Genomic DNA, 15,952 nt, shown 5'->3' on the forward strand with positions numbered 1-15,952 from the left:
TTAAACCTTTTATTTTATTTTTGCATTATTGTTTTTGAATAAACGACGCACCACGCGTCTTTTTGCCCTGCAGTACCTTGTCTGTTTTTCTTCCTGTATTCTGGCCTGAAGTCACCACACACACCATCTCTGTCACAGTGACTGTAATACTGTAGATCTATCACTAGCCAGCATGTTGGGTTTTTGGGTGTTTTAGGGTAATGGTTAATCTGTAACTTTCCTTCCCCCACTATATTAAAGCAGTACACAGATTTTCAGATCAATCAAACACATTTTTCATGAGCCTCATAAGTTTTCTTCAAAATAAGCATCCAAACATTGCATCTATCAAACAGCATGTGTCCTGCTCCTGCAGCTCACACATATATATACTTGAGGCATTTCATCACTGCACAGGGAAGAAAATTAAATAATCACCAATGGATACACACCACTGGGTTTACCAGACACTTTTTAGAATAAACGTATTGGAAATTGTAATACAAAACTATTAGAAAGCCAAGATAGAAATGTTTAGGGTACACTGAAAACTGTAGGGGGGTCCAGTGCCTGCTATAAATTTGAACATTAAAAAAAAAAACTCACTGTCCTCAAAACACAACAAAGGAACTGGGCACAAGGGGATCTTAAAACTGTATAATTCTACATGTTTGTGTGTGCCTAGAAATCCATTTTACTTGTGAATGTGATTGTTTCAGTTAGTCAGAAACATAATTACTTACACTAATGACACAATGTCTCCACGCTGCACTTGATAGTTTCGAACACTCCAGCGGTTTAAAAGCACTATGTCAGATGCTGCAGCTCCCTCGGGGTTCAAGGAAGGCTGAGAAATGAAAAACAAACAAAACTGCGTCAAATGCTGCAGTCCCCCAGTGTCCTCACCGACTTACATTGTCATTCTATTGGATTTGTATCAGGGTAAAGGAGACAAGGTATTGCACACCAGACCAAATGGGGAATCATGATGAATAAAATCTTTACATTTGCTCTGCTTAGACTTTTACATTTTTTACAATATTTGCATTTGCTCTGCTTAGACTTTCTCCCACTTCTAGAAATTAAAGAAGAAATTAAATTAATTTCTGCTTCAGCTGGGGTTCAGTAAAATAAATGCTTGTGATAAATTCAAGAGGGAGTAAAGCCTTAGCAAAATGATATAACAGCCTTCTGTGTGCTCTGCACTTTCAATTTTGAAAACCAAGACCCCATGGATTATTAACAAGATCATTTTTGCATTCCACTCTTTTTCTAATTATTGAAATGATAAGTCAAATATGCTGATAGAATTTTCAACTGAGAAAGGCAGATTTCATTTCAAAGGGTTCAAACATTCTTCAAATGCTATTGATGGTTTGATATATATCATAGAAGGTAAGATTTTCTTCAGCATTATTGCGCAGAGATTGTCAACCTACCTATTAAAGAACTGCTTCATTGACACACTACCAAAAGCAGGCATTCCAAGTTTCCCAGGATGCTTAGAACACATCAACGTAATCTGGCAACAAATCCAATCAGCAAAAAATGAGAGGAAGGAGCTCCGTGTGACATTCCTGGATTTGGCTAATGCATATGGTTCAATGCCACATGAACTTCTTTGGGCAGCATTTGATTTTTTCAGTGTACCAATGACAATAACAAATTTAGTGAAAGCCTACTTTGGAGATTTGCAATTTAGTTTTTCAACTTCAGAATTCAGCACTACATGGCAATGCCTAGTAGTAATTATTAGGGCATCAAAATGGATAGTGGGAGGAGAGCTCTTGGCTTCTGGGATGCGACTACCACCAATTCGAGCATACATGGATGACATGACAACAATGACTACAACTATACCCTGCACTAATTGGTTATTGGGCAAATTAACCAATAACATTGAATGGGCACTAATGCAATTCAAGCCCACTAAATCAAGGAGCATCTCTATAATTAAAGGCAAAGTAGTAGATAAAAGGTTCTACATTAATTGAGGCAATACCAACAGTGTCCGAGAAGCCAGTGAAAAGTCTAGGGAGATGGTACGACGGGGCTCTAAAGGACACAGTTCATGTGGGAGAAGTTAGACAGCAAGCAGTGGAAGGGTTGAAGAACATAGACAGCAGCGCTTTACCAGGCAAACTGAAACTCTGGTGCTTTTAGTTTGATCTACTGCCAAGACTGCTGTGACCACTGACTGTGTACGAGGTTTCCTTGACAACAGTTGAGAAGCTGGAAGCTTTAATCAGTTCATACGTCAGGAAATGGTTGGGAGTTCCATGCTGCCTCAGCAGAGTGGGACTTTATGGTAAAGGAATACTGCAGCTACCAATCTCTGCTCTAACCGAGGAGTTTAAGTGCGCCAAGACATGGCGAGACATTTTAATTTAGAAACTCCAGTATCATATTTTCAATTCATAATGTTGTACACGCATGCTTGCTTAACTGTACACAGTTTTACCTTACCTGTGTTGTGTTTTGACGTTCTTTTGTTTTGTTTTTGTTTGTTTTTTTCCATTAGGGAGAGATCCGCCTCCTTGTTGGGTTAACATCATGGATTTTTGACTAACCGCCCAGAAATAAAATTCGAGCCATCAAAGTACAACTTGAATAAGACCTATAGTCCTGACCACAATTTAAGAATAAAAGGATAAATATAGGCAAGATAAAATATAAAAGATAATGTTTAGTCTACACATACACTTGTCAAATAAGGTTATAGCAGTAATAATACCAATAATATACATTTGTAAATAAAGAAAAATGTAAAAGTCAAATGCTGTTTTGTTTAATTTTTTGCTGCCACAATATACTGTACAAAAATATTTCAAATATATTTTAATAATTCAAACAGGTGTTTGTAAGTTTTTTTTTGTTATTATTACTGTAATGTTAGCTTAACATAAACTAATGAATGTTGGAATGACAGTGTGTACTGATCAGGCCTATGGATTGGAAATTGACAACCTGTGACAGAAATAGAATGATTTTTGGTGGCAAATCTCCCTCCCGACCTGTGAGGGCTCTAAGTAACGGGAACAGATTACCCTGGACAGGTTGGCCTGACAATTCATTCCCAGGGTTAAAAGGAAGCCAGTCACCTAGAAAGGGGGCAGAGCTTTGGTGCACTAACTCATTGACCTGGAAGGCAAATGATGTGGCAGCCGAGGATTGTAGGAGTGGCTGCAATCATTTACCAAGGGGTCATGCGTGATGGTACAAATAGGGGTCGAAGTGATGTAATCTGTTCTTTCAAGTATGGTTAAGGAATGACCCGGAACGACCAGTATTGTGAAAAGTATCATGAGTGTTTTGTTTATTTTGTCTTGTCTGAAAATATTGTTTGTTACTGTTTAGATGGCTAACACGATCTGGAGCTGTTGCCAAAGGCCAGCACCAACTCGGACAACATCTTTGCACTTTGTTTCCTTAAGGACTGTATATTCACTATGAGCACTCAAGCACTCATTGTGGACTTGTGTTTGTGTCTGTGTTATGTGTGGGTGAATAAGAACAGGACTGTTTACTATTTGGGAACCAACCGTGGATTTAAACAGAGCAATACACACCGCTGTATTGCCTGTTAACATTGTTTACCAGTTAACATTGATCACCTGCATCTGCACACTGTTAACCACTTTGCCACACAACCAAACACTGGTTCTGACCTCAGATCATAACCAGATAATTGAGTTCATTAATTCCAGATGACACTGCTGCACATTATGGCAGACTGTATCCTAGCAACCTGAACAGCTACTGGCTGTAACTTAGCTCGGGGGAGCTCTCGAGTAAGAATAATAATAACTATATGAGCATAATTCAGATATTTTATTTAACATTATTTAATCAAATAAACTACAAAATGATATTGCAAAATTCTACTGGAAGCCATTGTAGTACAGAATTTCATGTTAAATTTCAAAATGTCAAATTTTTTAATTGTTGCCAGTTTTTCTTTAAGCATATGGAAAACTACAAAGCGGTATAAAATTCAATATGTTAACATAAAAATATTCAGAAGGTTTCATTCGAATTAGTTAATTCTATATGGTGGTGCAAAACTATTGGCCAGAGCTGTATATGGCCGTAATACTGAATCTTTAAGTCACAGCACATTAAATACAAATAAATGACCATTCTAGAAAGTTTTTTTGTTGTTGTTGTTTTTTCTGTCAACTGAACTGTATTAATAAAATACTTAACTCTTCACCACTTAGGGAGAGAGTTCTGCATTATTCTGCTTTACAGATTTCCAATTATCAGATCACTGTAACAGAAACACAGCTAAGCACAGTGCAAAACACATATCAGATGGAGGTGATAGTATAACAAGTGCTGAGGAGGCACCCGCTAGCACAACACCAGATGTTGTGAGGAAAAGATTCATTGCCTGAAGTAAGAAAAAAAGTCGGACCTTTATCCCTGGAGCTTAGGTACTGCCAAGGAGCCCAGCCACAGGGAACAGTAATGCAACAGAATATGAATATTTCAAACAAAGGCAGAGAGTTAAATATGTACAATGGAGTGGCATGCAGTATCAGCAATGGTCTAGAGGAATCCAGGTAAATAAGACCTGGACTGTGTATTACTTGGCCTATGATTGCCTTTCGATATATGTAACCCAAACCTTTCTTATTAAAACTATTATTATTTGCATGTGCATGTAATAAACATGCATGAAAAGGACCAGCAGAGATTATTATTATTATTATTATTATTATTATTATTATTATTATTATTTTATTTTTATTTTATTTTTTTACATAAAAGCCTTCAGTACGAATTCCAATTTCCCATATTTGGTCAATGTTGTATCTTTTGTTGTAGGTAGGATTAAACAGAAGCTTGTTATGTGCTCCATAGGCACCGATACAAATTGGTGGATGGTAAGAAAAAGTGTACTTTTCATTGTGTGTAATATGTACATAAAACATGTCAAGAAGCCAAGGGCAACAAATGACTGGTTCCTCTAGAAATACACAGATGACATAAAACCCTTGATGGGAAGAGGCTGCAATCATACATTGAAGGCCACAGGCGATGTTGGAGGGGGTCACTTTAAGTTTGGATATGACTGACAAAAGGAACTAATTTAAAAGAGTCTAGAATTATTTTTTGGAACTGATATCTAGACAACAGCAGCAGAGCAGAATTGTGTAGCCTCCCTGGTGTACTGTGCATCATTTGCATATACAAATGAGGCTATGAAGGAATCTCATACATTTTTTGTTTATCTTAAATAAACAAAAAATGAAAGACCAGCCGTTTTTAAGTTAAATGTCTTGGGGCACAGGTGTAGTGGTGATGCAAGTGCTCCAGACAATGACAGTAACAAAGTTTGCGGTTCATACAATTCTTTTATTTTCTTTTTGGTCAGCTTGACCGTTGAAATAATACCGCTGGCTCTACCCAACTATGGGTACTGCCAGCGTATAAACCAAGGGGTTTCAGTCCCAAAATAATAATCCACAACACAGACACCAGCGCCGATACAGACACGTCTCCAGACAGTGAGTGCTCTAGGTGCAGGTACGTGATTTAACAGGAGTGTTGTAAGTACAGGTGCAGTGCAGTCCAGGTTTTGGCGCTGGCTTGAAGCATCAGCTCCCAGGCTCGTATTAGTCGCCTGACAAAAGACAAATACAGACAGTTACAAAAAAACAAAACACTCTGCTTTACTTCTGCGACTAGTTCGGCATTGTGACTCCACCCCCTTCCTGGCTGGCTGGCTTCCGACTGTACCTGAAATGAACTGCCAGACCAACCAGTACGAGGAACTCTGTTCCTGTTAAACATCACCCACAGAGATTGGGAGGGAGATTGTTGACTAGGATTCATTCGCTCTCTGTCATAGGCATAATCACATTTTTTTTTTTTTTTTACTTTTAAAGCAGTCTAATTTAGCTAGTATTTATAGGTCATTAAATATGTAACTACAGTGGTACTTTTAGTTGTCTAGTGAGAATTGCAAATGTATTTTTTCTCAAGCACGTAAGACCTCCAAGTAAGTGTAACCTGCCCTTCTGTCTCTAGCTTATAAGAAATATATCAGTAAGATATACCACACAGAACACATGTGATATTTCTTACACCCACAAGTGGCAGTGTGCTGTAGAGGGGCAGGTTAATGTACCAGATGCACTTGAACATTAGACATGAGTCTGAAAGCGTAACTGAGATAATAGAGGTGCTTTATACTTTGCTTTGTTTGACATACTTTCATGACTGAAAGAGATGATGATAAGTGAATCTAAACAACAAGACTAATGTCTCTGATGTGTCATACCCGTTACAAGTTGCTCTTTAGGATGTGCTGGATGTTGGAGAGTCTGTTGCATTGATTGGTTGAGAGGGACATGATTTATAATTTAATTAAAATACAGTACCTATAGAAAACAGACCTTGAAAGAACTATGTCATCCGTCATCTTTTATGGCATCTTAAAAAGCACTGATTTTGGCTTAGAATCTATTTGAATTTCGAAATAAACTACAGCTATTGATAAATATGACAACAAGCGATTACATTAATATCAAATGCATGACTAACACTGTCCATTGGAAGAATGCTGTTTAGCATAAATTAATCTTTTAAAATGTTAAGTTTCTGTTGAGGTAGTAGCTAGTAGCCCCCACTTGTATCTCCCCAGACTCCAGAACAGGAAATATTTTACAAGAACACAAGAACAATAGCTTTGTGATTGATGTACTTTTGACATTTTAAATGTGCTTTTCCCACAAACATGATCACTGGTGATTCAATACAATAAAGCCCACAAAGCATATGCCAGATTCCTCTTGCTTGCAGGGAAAAAACGCTGCACAAAAAGCATAGTGGAAGATGGATAAAGACCAGAAAAGATTTTGCCCAAAAAAGCAGGACCATAAAACATATATGGTTGAGATTCAATTTGGAATCAAACCTCAAAAAGGTGAATACAAAACCATTTCTAAAAATGAAATAAAATAATCTTATAAAGCGTTTCTCTTTCCAAAGGTTGTTGGTCATTTTTCTTACAGCCACTGCATGTGATTTTTCTGCTCAGGCAGATAATCATCACTCTGAAGGAACTATTGAAAGCACCATGGTGGCATTTAAAAAAAAAAAAATAGAAAATGATGGGTAGATAAGAATGAAGAATTAAATATACCTAGGTAGTCCACTTTGTATTTTTTTCTCAAAGAAAGTAGCCTGGTTTAAGCTGCTGTATCTAGCAGCCAAATACATTTATTTAGTAAACAAAGCAATATCTTTGTATAAAGCTGCATTTTCTCAGAATCATATCATATTATATTTTCCACTGAAATATGTCTGTTTTCCACAGTCTTCCATAGTTTGCCTATCATAAAAGGGTCTTTTACTGCCTTGTCACAAAGATGGACAAGTGGGCGGAGTCAGAACCAGGAAGGAATGAAATATACAAAGACGATGATGTGAAATGAGATGATGAAGACGCTTGTTGGCGCCGGTTTATTACAAAATAAAAGGTTTAAACAAACACGAAAACACAGGACACGGCACTCTACGCCAAAATAAATAGACATACAAAAACAGACTAAACTTAACAAAACGGTGCACGGACAGACACACTGACAAACACGGTGAGTTTTAAATAAACAAGTATCGTGCAGGTCCCACCAGCACGCAATAGCAATTGATATATTTAAGTTTCTCCTCTCGCTCCCGTTCTCCACTCCCGAACACCCAACCGCGAGTATGTGACAACGTGCATCTATATATACTATTGTGCTGGGATTCAATTACCAATTAATTATTCACTTGAATCCCAGCACGTGAATTAAAAAGTGCAATTCCCCGTGCTCACATATTACTACATTTTACTTGCAAGTGAAGTGCTGTGCAATCCTCGTGCCTAAATACACATATACATTTTTAAACACTGGTGTTACACACACCCGTTTATATCCCGTGTACCAATGTCTATACACCAACATTTAAACACACCACACGCAACACATAACAGATAATATACACAGGGGTGGGAACTTTGTCACATGCCTCTAATGTAGTTTAAAGAGTATACTTTGGGCTAGAAACCCTTTACTACAAATCATCTTTGTAGCTATTTTTTTCAGAAAGTAAAAATGACTGTACCATAATAAAGTTACCACACCAGAAACCAGCTCAGTTTGCAACACATAAGTTAAAAACTGTCCAAATTATAAAAATAAACCGTTATATAAAAAGGGGATTTCCAAATAGTGTTATATTGCTACTAATATAAAGCTAACCATAGTCAATACTTTAAGTGTAAGAACCAGAGTTTTGAGATTAAGCAGCTGCTGTATAGGGAGCCGGGTAGGCACTGAGGAGTGGAGGGGCCTCCTCTAGTTTGTAATTATACTTATGTTCTTATTTTACAAGAAAAAAAGCTACAGCCTTTAAAACGCCTGGCATGTAATATCTATTTTTTTTAAACTGAATGGGGTAATGAAGCTTTAAAAGTAATGCTTTGGAATGTGCAATAGTCAAAGCATTAGATAAATCCAACTTTACCAAAAAAAAAATACATACAGCCAAATGAATTCCACCAGATTCAATGCCAGACAGAGACAGGTTCCATCACTGAGCAGTATAATCTCATTCTAACTAAATGTACCGCAACACCCAGTGCTGGAAAAATAATTTGATCTCAGCTTAGCTGAAGAGAAAATAAGGGGTCTCTTTTAATTACCTACAGTGGAGGTACTAAATACTATAGTTCTTTTACTCTGTAATATTTCAGTCCTGCTGGCGTTTACTCCAGGGGTGGTTAATTAACCTCTTATGTACTTCAATAAACCTGAACACACTTCATAGCAACATCTGTCTGTTTAACTCCATGGACATTCAACTCATTCTTGTAAATGGCCTTTAAATGATATGCATTTACTCTGGCCCCGGTAGGCAGCCAGCAGTAGACAGTCCACTTTTCTAGTAAAGGCTACACCTCAGCGTAGCCAACTGTACATTCTAGCTCAAGAGCACCCATCCTCTTATCCATATCTATCTGACTAATGACCTTTCAGTAGATACAGTTTTAGCCAAAACACTACACACAAGATAAATCAAATGTGTACGATTGACAATAATATTGCTGTAATAGTGTCACTTTAGATAGTTGCAATGTGATTCAGTTCATGCTGTTATACTTTTGAATACCAATATATCGTTTAGTTTCACGATAGAGAGTTCACAAATAAAATGTTAAATAATGATTTGTGTTAACCAAAGGAGTTGTTTGTCTGTTACGAGTGTATACATTTTTAACTGAAATATGTTTAAATAGCCTCTGAAACACATTTATCCATTCATCTGAGTGTTCAGGGAGAACATACAAACAGCTTTGTTTTTTTGTTTTATTAATATAACATCAGTGCACCCTCCAATGAACATGGCTAAAAGAAGATACAGTACCAGTAATATATTACAATTATAAAAACACACATGCCTTTCCCTGTCTTGGTCACAGAGAATGATTCTGCCACACTAGTTTGCATGCTGTTTTTTTTTTTCAAAGATCCCTCAGGCATGTTTCCGTAGCAACAGCACCAGGGGAAGTGTGTGATTACTGATCATCTCACATTCTCATACAGCTAGTGCACCTCATCTAGCAAACATGTTATTATATGGATGACTTATATTTTCCTCTGCTATCTACCTCCATTATAAATGGATAGATATCATGTAAATAGGCAAGAATATCAGTCTCTAAAGAAAATGAAATGGTTTATTTTATATATGTTTTTGTATTAGATCAATATAAAATAAATAAAAAATTACATTTTTTAAAACGTGTTTTGATACAAAAAAAAAAAAAAAAGGTTATTAAATAAAACTGAATTGGAATGGAACTTGCTCTATGACCATGTTTACACATATTTAAAATCAAATACCTTAAGTCCTGTCAACTTGAACACAAGACATTATTGTACTGGAACCAACAGGCTACAGAGTCTGCTCACTGTACTGCATATTATTGTAACACAGTATGTTGGTAGAGCAACAAGAGTTAGTCGGACATGTGCGTCTGTGTCTTCTGAATACATAACAATGGCATTCGAGCAAAGAATTGGGTGGAAATTCTTTACTAAGCAGGAGAAAATGGAATTTGGAAACGCTGCCAAGGAAATATTTGATTCAAATGAATAAGCACATATACTTAATGTGCAGCACATTATTTTATTTTTATTTTATTTATTTGCTTATTTATTTTTAAATAAAGGCTGCTTATTTTATCTTTTTGGTAAGAAACTATATCTGTGCAATAACCACTGATAAAGCGTTCCGTATGGGAAGCCACACGATTATTATTAATAGATCACAGAGTTATCAATGACATAAACCAACAACATTTTGTTATGCTGTTTTCTCTCCGATTCGTAAGAATAGTCGCCACAGTTAATATTATTGAGGTGTACTTGCCGCTCTCTGTGTGTTATTGTTGTCTGTAAAACATTGATATCCTGTCAGTTAAAAAAAGGATTAATCCAAAGCTTGCTTTAAAGTTGTCTGCCATCCAGAGACCCATGTCTACAAGTGTATTGTCATATTTATTACATTTTCTTTAAAGTCTCAAATTGATAAATCGATACCTGGTTAGTAAAAAGAGACCCGGGTAGCATCTGGTAATTTAAAACTCAATGGGTACCCGGCTTTTTGGTATCTGTGCCGACCTCTAGAATATACTGTACCTATTATTTCCATAGGTTTTTGGAGAGGTTACTTGCTTATAGTAACATACTGTAAGTTAATGTGAAACAAAAAGAGGCTATATTTGTAGCATGACTTGTGAACTGTACCATAGTGTGAATTATCAGTTTCAGCTCCATGTTATTATATGGGTTTATTCAGCCAGGTTTAATATCGCACAAGACTATACGCCAAAAGAAAATTCTATTTACACTAATTCTGGAACTACAGTGTACAGTCTGTTCTTGACGCGTCATTTTTAACCAAAATGCTATAAATCCTATCAACTGTGCCACCAATCCCATTTAATTCACACATCACAGCTCACCACAAGTGGTAAGTAACATCGTGTACACTCTCCAGTCTTTTTTTAATTTTTCAGATTGCTCCCAAGCCACCTCATCTTCATAATCCGGTGGGTTTTTTTATATGTACATCGAGCAAAGTTGGCGACTCAGGGAGTATAATAAGTTGTGTTAGAATTGAGATGCCATTTATCTGTAAAGTATTCAGAATGTGAGAGAAATAAATAAATAAACAAACAAACAAAAGAAACAGGAACTTTTTCACCAAAACAGCATCTTTCAATGTGCAAAATGACAACATTCCTTTCTGACCTGGTAGCGAAGATTCAAGCTCAGGAATCCGATTAAGTTAGGTATGTTATATAAATACTTTACTTTCTGCATATACTTCTACATATACACATAAAAAAGTAGTTTCAAAATGCTTTTGTGAAAAAATGTACGACAAGTGGTCCGTGGGAAAAATCCACACACCAAGGTGGTCCCTACATTCAAAAACATTGGGAACCACTGACTTGGAGGATAGGGCAATGGTCATGTTTTAAAAATGTGTAGTAGCATAATAAATTGTACACTGATTTGCCAAAAGAATTGAGAATGGCTTAGAAGAGCATGTAGCAGGGTTCTGAAAAATATAGCATTATACATCCTCAAGTGTTGCTGCAACTGTTTAAATAACATACCTGTGTTTTTTCTTTTCATTGTTAACCTCCTGACAACTTTTTACACTTATACTTTTAAAATCTGACCAAAATGTCCACTCTAGTAAACTGAGGTATGAGATCTGTCCTCTAAATCACTGCAGGAAACGATTTAAAAAATAAAAATAAATAAATAACAACAATAAGCAATAACAATCTGTTCCGTACCACATTATGGATCGTTATTGTTGTTACCTGTTTGACAATGTGGCCAATAATCCTTACACTATCATTTATAAAAGAGCTTTGAAACAGACTTTGAAGTTTAAACGTAAAAAGTTGTCAGGATGTTAACAATGGAAAGAAAAACTACATGTATGTTATGTTATTTTTTGTAGCAACACGTGGTTATGTATATAATGCTATAGTTTTCGGAATCCCACTACTTACTCTATAATCGTGTGTTGTTTGAGTGGGAACAGGTTTTTTTTTTTTTTTTTCGGCCAGGAATGAAGGTAATGTTATTTAAGCCATGTATCACCTTAGTTTCTCTATCTCAAGTGACCCACTAGCAACTGAAAATACTGCTTTTCAGTGGTGGGTTTTTGCAAATGTTGCCATTCCAGGAACACATGGGATACTATCATGGTGGGCACATTGGTCAAAGCAGCCATAGCACTGAGGGAATGTGATAGCTACACAGAAACCCACCACCATGTCCTTTGCAAAGTTTGATTTCCCCATGATAGATGCTGAATAGTTTTTCACAACTCTCACACATATCAGATGACAGATGGTGAATTTTCATTGCGTCTACAAGTGATCACTAGACTGTGCTATCAATTTGATCAAGCAATTGCAACATTTAAAAAAAAGTGTTTTAATCTGACACCATTACAGAAGATAATGAATACCCTACAACAACAGCAATTCTTTCATAGCGGTGGCTGATTGGAAGTGTTAGTTGCAGCTGGGTGGAGAAGTTATAAATAACATCTGGTTGGTGAAGGTAAGAAAGATACACAAGATGATTTAATTACTTTAATGCTGACGGTTTTTGCAGCATTCAGACTTGTTCCTCCATAACTGGTAATTTGAAGACGGATGTAATAACATAAAAGGTGTGATCATATGATTCTACCACCTGCTTCTCCAACAACTAGCAACAGGCAGAGTGGGGTTTTTAGGGTTTCAAAATATGTTTTTTAATTGTATTAACTGTTGTTTTGACATCTTATTAAATACTCTTCCTATTTAATCAGTTGTTGCTTTTTAAAAGAATGACTAGTAATATAATGATATTGGACCTTTGGGAAATGTCTGCCTAGGTGCACTTTTGTCGTTTACGCAGACATGTTTATTGTTTCATATATGTGAAGTATGTCAATTACTGAATTAAGCACGTCATACCCAAGACATATGGTGTTGTAATATGCATGAAGTGATAATCTACTAGCAACTTTTCATCTATAGTGTTGTCTTTGAAATAACTGGATATTCCAAATTAAAGAACAAGGAGCGTACTGATCTTCTACGAAGGAAAAAGCAAACCAGCCGTAATATTGCTAGCGCTAATAAAAAGGAAGAAAATAGATTTACCATTAATGCTGTTAAAATGTGAAGCAATTGTCTATTGATACAAGTTGGATGATAAATGATGGAGTTCATCCATGAAGCCCCCTGCTACAGTGTCAAAACATCTGATATGATTGATGAATAACGAGTAACAAGTCCTATCTACCAATCATAAGACAAAAAAGAACATTTAGGGAAGCACAGCAGCATACTTATTCTTCTTTCATTCCAAAAATGTAATTTCCTACTCAGCAGGAAGTGGCATGAAATACATTTCTAAGGCATTTCAGTCTCCGTGACTTATTGAGAATTACATTGTGAGGAATCGTGAGCACATGAATTCTTACTGACAACCACATGCCTACTAGAAACATGTGCTACGGATGACCAAAAGACCACACGCAGTTTAGATTAAAAAGCTTTTAAAAAATAAACAAGCCAGCATAATAAATCATTCACAGAAGTGAAAGACAACTATCTTCTACAATGATCCACTTACTTTTCTGTAATATAAGCACAGAGAAGGATGCCTGCAGAAGTAAGTTTTGAAATGTTAGCATGGGGTGATTAATCGCTTACCTGTGTTAATAAATCACTAAAAGTGCTTCTATAACAAATCACTAAGTAATGCCAACAACAGTTTTAGAAAGTCTCTATTTAAAGAAAAATTATGTACTTAATACATTTTGACATTTAGGGAATTGGCCTTTCTATTTTACGAATTGTAAAAGTAAAGGTGTTACTTTGTTCAGGGATTGTAATTAAAATCTTAAATCAAGGAGGAATATTTTTTGGTTGATAGATATTTGCCAGACCAGACCATTTGTGTAACAGAATCAATAGACATCCTGAACAGTATTTGCCAAATAGTCTTTTATTAACCCATACTTGAACTAAAGAATCTGTCAAGTAAAGGTTTTCGTGGTTCTGTCAGACACAGTGAAATACTGTTTCAGCAAGGAGAATCCGCCATGGATGATATGTAGTGATTGCAATTGTAGATGTTTTGATGAACTGTGATGGGTGCTCAGGTCTCGATTACTGTTATGACGCTCAGGGCCCGAGTGAGTAATAAGTTTGATTCTACCACCTGCTTCTCCAACAACTAGCACCAGGCAGAGTGGGGTTTTTAGGGTTTCAAAGTATATTTTTTAATTGTATTAACTGTTGTTTTGACATCTTATTAAATACTCTTCATATTTAATCAGTTGTTGTTTTTTTAAAAAAAATACTATTAATGTAATGATATTGGACCTTTGGGAAATGTCTGCCTAGGTGCACTTTTGTCGTTTACGCAGAATTGTTTATTGTTTCATATTTGTGAAGTATGTCAATGTCCGTGGGTGCGCATGAACGTTACATGCATCCCAGTGCCGCAGCTAGGAAGTGGCTATGAGCCAACCCCCACCCCACCCCCCCACCCACCTACCAAAAGACGAGGCCACCAAACCATGAATGAAAAATAATAATGATTAACGCACACCACAGTGGCGAATGCCACCTACCCCCCAAATACTGAAGAATTAATGCAAATGAAAGCTGAGACACGGCCCATCCCCACGAGTATGACTGCACCGGAGGAAAGATCCCAGCCTCTCCAGCCTGACCACACACCCCATAGAACTAAATACGGACCGCTCAGCACTCAAGTGAGGAAAAAACCCCTACTCACATATTTTTTATTTTTTAGGGAAAAACTCAGGGAATACATGGCTGAGGGTAGCCCTTCCTCTAGGGTCTAAATGGTCGACTCCCTGGCTGAAACAAAAGAAGCGACATGAGAATAACATACAGAGCCTATACGCACTTGCATAATGATGTGTTGGTTAGAGGAAGATTCTCCTGCAGAGAAGCAATCAAGTTTACAAATCTTTACTAAGGTACAGTATACAACTGCTAATTCTGATAAAAACTTGGGTTCTGCATAGATTTGACCAATGGAAAAAAGGGACACTAGCACCCCCTTCAGATGACAAGAACAATATGAGTAGAAAAACAGTCCTTAAAAATAACATTTCCAGTTGATATTTCTAGTGACCTAGAAACATCAAACTTCTTAACCAAAGGAAAAAAAAAACACACACTTTACCTGCACTGAAGCTCCTTCCACTCCTGCAACATATGCCAGTTGGTCCAAGACTGTCACTGTTACAGGCACAACAATGAAGAAGCCACTCACAAAGGCTTTGATATATCTTCTACTGAAGCCACTTGTTTGCGCCATTATCTGAGAAAAGAAACAGCATAATTTTTGTCATGTTATTTTCCAGATTTTTCTGAATCATCAAATAGACCAAAAAACATGTGTGGGCTACTATCAGATAATGTGTCAGCAGGAAGCATACAAGCATTACCATTACCACAAAATCTTAAAATAGTAAAACAAAATGGAGAGCACTACAAATTGAATTGTTGCAGAGGCTGAATTAATCAATACACTAGGTCAGACATGCAATATTTTATCACAGATGACTAGGTTAGATTATATGTGCATAAAGGCAAGGTTTTCTCTCTTGTTTTCCCAGGCCTCTCGCAGCTCACAAGCTCCTCAGGTCTCCTTGCATCCTTCATGTCTGTGCGCACAGCAGGCTGCTCTCACATTCTACAGTCACCACTTTCATTAACCGAAGCCTGCTGTGATTAGGGTGTCCTAATCACAGAAACTAGCAGATGCTACCAACAGAAATCCCTTTTTTTTGTACCAACATGCCCTCGGTATTGCAGAATTGTTTCTAACATATAGTTGTCATGTATTTC

At 36.7% G+C, this 15,952-nt stretch overlaps 1 pseudogene; it reads right to left on the reverse strand.

The window, feature by feature from the left end:
- The window catches only part of LOC121318140, a 272,183-nt pseudogene extending 256,764 nt beyond the window's left edge, over window positions 1-15,419 (reverse strand).
- Between the last annotated feature and the right edge of the window lie 533 nt (window positions 15,420-15,952).

This window comes from Polyodon spathula, chromosome 7, assembly GCF_017654505.1.
Source record: "Polyodon spathula isolate WHYD16114869_AA chromosome 7, ASM1765450v1, whole genome shotgun sequence".
Taxonomy (NCBI): Eukaryota; Metazoa; Chordata; class Actinopteri; order Acipenseriformes; family Polyodontidae; genus Polyodon; species Polyodon spathula.